The following is a 4,107-nucleotide window of genomic DNA, read 5'->3' on the forward strand; positions in this document are numbered from 1 at the left end:
TTCTTTTATCATTTATTTCCAGTTTCATTGCACTGTGGTCAGATAATGTGCATGGAATAATTTCTGTTTTCTTACATATACTTAAGCATGACCTATGAACCAGTATGTGGTCTATTTTAGAAAATGACCCATGTGCAGCTGAGAAAAATGTGTATTCATCTGTTTTGGGTGGAACACTCTGTATATGTCCTCCAAGTTCATTTGTTTCAAGCTCTGATTCAGTTGTGAAAAGTATGGAACGCTTCATGAATTTGCATGTCATCCCTGTGCAGGGGCCATGCTAATCTTCTCTGCATCATTCCAATTTTATTATATGTGCTGCTGAAGCAAGCACTGGTGATTTCTTTTCACTTGAAGAAATTTCTCAATAAGATGAGATCCCAGTTGTTGATTCTTTGAAGTATTTCCTGTGCAGTTTTATTTTTGTTCATAAACTGTCTGCCTATCCCTATGTCTTCAAGATTTCCATCTACTTTCTCTTCCAGGAGATTTAGTGTTTCTAGTTTAATATTAATAATCTTTAATCCATTTTGACTTTAGTTTAGTCCTTGCAAGAAATTTCACATTTTTTCTTGTCTATTTTTATTTTTTAAAAAATTTATTTTATAGAAAGTAAAAATTAGATCCAGGTCTAGTTTCAGTTTTTGGCATGTGGAGAGCCAGTTTTCCTACCACCATTTGTTAAAAAGGCTATCTTTCTTCTAGCGAACATGTTTGGCCCCTTTGTCAAATATGATGACTGTGTGTGTTTGTAGCTATATCTTCATCTTCTAATATGTTCCACTGATCCTTGGGTCTGCTTTTCACCAGTAGTATGCTGATTTTATTATAGTAGCTTTGTAGTATAATTTCAAGTCAGGAATTATAATGCCTCTTGCCTTGACTTTGTTGCCCAGAATTGCCTTGGCTCTAAACTTTATTATTTCCTGCTGTCTTTGAGCTTTGGGCTTAGTTTGCTTTTCTTTCTCTAGGAATTTTAGGTGCAGAAATAGAGTTCTCTTGCTGTTTTCCTAATGTGTGAGTTCACCGCTATAAATTTCCCTCTGAGAATTGCTTTCATTACATCACATAAGTTCCTGTAAATTATGCTTGAACTTCTTTGATTGTCAATATTGTTTAATTTTTTGTTTAATTTCACCTGTAACCCATTGGTTGCTGAGGAGGGTGTTATTTAATTTCCATATGTTTATGGGGTGTTTGTGGTTTCTTTTGTCATTAATTTCCAGTTTCATTGCACTGTGATCAGATAATATGTATGGGATAATTTGTTTTCTTGCATATAATTAAGCATGACCTACAGACTGGCATGTGGTCTATTTTAGAAAACAGCCTATGGGCAGCTGAAAAGAACGAGTATTCAGATGCTGTTGGATGGAACACTATGTGTTTACTAAATCCATTTGTTCAAAGGTCTGCTTCAGTACTGCTACCTCTTTGCTAACTTTTTGTCTACTTGGCCTATCTTTTTGAGATAAAGAAGTGTTAAGGTCCCCTTTGAAGACTGTGATACTGGTTATTAGATTTTTCATGCCCATTAAAATTTGTCTTACATAATTGGGTGCTCCCATATTTGGTGCATACATATTTATGACTGTTCTCTTCCTTTGAATTTTTCCCCTGACCAGTATGTAGTGACCTTCTTTATCTCATTTGATAATTATTTTTTGGAAGTTCAGATTGTCTGTGAACAGGATAGATACCCTTGCTTTTTTCTGAGGTATTGGAGCATATAGTACTGTTTTCCATCCTCTGTCTTTCAACCTATCAATTTCTTTATGGGTTAAATGTGTTTCTTGTATACAGAATATTTTTGGATTTTGCTTCTTAATCCACTCTGCTGATCTATTTCTTTTAATTAATGAGTGAGTCCATTTACATTGGTGGTTATATTTGATATGTATTGACTTATGTTTGTCATGTTATGTTTTTATTGTTGCATCCCAACTTTTCTCCTGTGTTTAATTGTTTGTTCTATTTAGTGGGATCTTTCCATTGTCATTCTTGGAATTACGGGCATTTTTAATCCCTTTATAGAATATTTTTTAGTATTTTGTGTATGGCCGGTTTGGTTGTCATGAATTTCATTAGTTGTTCTTTGTACTGGAAGTATTTCACTTCTCCATTAAACTTGAAAGAGACTTTTTTGCAGATATATCAATCTGGGTTGGAATTTGTTTTCTTGTTGAACTTGAAATAACTCGTTCCATGCTCTTCTTGATTTAATGGCTTGTGAGAAGAAATCTGATGTCATTCTGATGGGTTTTCTTTTAAATGTGATCTTTTTCTTTTCTCTAGTGGCTTTTTTTTTTTTTCATTACCAGGTAGTGAACTCAGGGCCTTGTGCTTGCCAGGCAGGCACTTATTCTACTGAGCTATCTCCGCAGCCCCTCTAGTGACTTTTAGTATGTTGTTCTTGTGCTTAGGTTCTTGGATCTTGATTATTATATGTGTGGGTGTGGTTTTAATTAGGTTGATATTATTTGTAGTTCTATATGCCTTAGTTACTTGAATGTCAGATAGTTTCGCCATATTTCAGAAGTTTTCTGCTATTACTTCTGCCCATGTTCTTTCTGTATCATTTGTGTTGGCTCCTTCTTTTTCATTATGTGCCTATTAATCTTATGCTGTTTATCTTTGCATAAACTTGCAGCTGTTGACCTACGACTATTTCCTGGGTCCTAGCTGTTTTTAAGATGTCTTTCCTTACCTTTTCACTAGCTGCAATGGTGTCTTTAAAGTCTGAAGTCTATCTTCACTTTCCTTCAAATGGTTTTGCCAACTTTCAATGGAGCTTTTAATTTCCTCTGTATCTCTTTAAATATGCCTTGGCAGAACAGTTTTGGGTTAAATGTCCCTCATCCCCACAGCGGAAACATGACCTTACTTTTTCCCCTTTTTTAGACTGTGGATGAATAACCTGAGTAATAGCTGCTGCCAGGGCAGCTCCCTGTACCCATGAGGGGCAGATATCTGCACAAATCTGAATCATCTCAGGCAGTGTAGCCTGCTGCTTATGGTCTCTTAAAGCCTCTTTATACCATATAATTCATTTTTGAAGGCCAACTGTTGATTATTTCGCTAGCTTCCCTGTCGGGCGCTCGTTGAAATCACACGCGAGTCAAATGGTGCTTAAGCTTCTCTTTATTCTTCTCTCCCCCGAACTTCTCCCCGGAACTACTACTCAACCGAACTACTTTGCCGAACTACTTCCCGAACTCCTCCGCTGAACTACCCCGGACCTTCCATAACATCCTCTTTTATACTCCCCAGGACCAATCAAATAAGGCTGCGTGTCTTAAACCGGCCAATGGGCAAGTGCCTGGTTGTAACAGCTCTTAGCCAAATAGAATGCGCCAGCAGAGGCCAGCAGAGGTTAAGCGTAGCTCTGGAAATCCCCCGTGGGGGAGGGCAAGCATGTAGGGCGCCGGCGCCCAACACTTCCCTATTCACTGATAATCTTCTCAGTAGCTTGCAACAAACCTGCAGCAAAATCTTGGAAAGGTTCATCAGGGCCTTGCCTAGCAGAAGCCAAGTTAAGGAATGCTTTACTTTTACAAGGGCGTTCCCTCCAAGCCCAAAGGTAGGTCTCTTAGTTTGCTACATAGTTGCAATGTAAAGGTCAGTTCATTGTGCTAGCAAAAGCACCCTTCTAATTAGCAAATCTTTTGTAATGGCTAAGTTGTAAACCACATTTCCTGCTATATATGAAGAAATTTTCTTTCCACAATAAATAGTTTCCTGGATTCAATAATAATAATAATAACAACAACAAAATCTGCTTCATGCTTTCTATTTCCTTCCTATATTGCTCTTTCAAGGTTTCCTTCATTTTTCTATTCTCTAATTTTTTATCAGCGTCTTCTTTAGAAACACTTAGTAATTCTCTCATTATAGTTATCATTTTTTTATGTGGGAAATTATTTCTGATCTGATTTCCTCTATACCCTTCTACAGTTGTTCCTTTACTTCAGTTACTATTATTTCAGAGATTTCAGATGTGTGACTTTCCATTTCTTCTATGCTGATGTCTCCTGGGTTTGTTCTGGGTGGACTCAGGACCTGAGATTGCATTTTGCTCCTGTTTTTTTTTTTTTGTGTAGCACTGTC

General features: G+C 37.0%; 1 non-coding gene across 1 annotated transcript; it reads right to left on the reverse strand.

The window, feature by feature from the left end:
• Nucleotides 1-227: 227 nt before the first annotated feature.
• LOC111818749 lies at nt 228-334 on the reverse strand. The gene has a single exon (XR_002822664.1). It is a non-coding gene; the product is annotated as a U6 spliceosomal RNA (small nuclear RNA).
• Nucleotides 335-4,107: the final 3,773 nt, after the last annotated feature.

The sequence above is a fragment of the Octodon degus genome, unplaced genomic scaffold (assembly GCF_000260255.1).
Source record: "Octodon degus isolate 3935 unplaced genomic scaffold, OctDeg1.0 scaffold00100, whole genome shotgun sequence".
NCBI lineage: Eukaryota > Metazoa > Chordata > Mammalia > Rodentia > Octodontidae > Octodon > Octodon degus.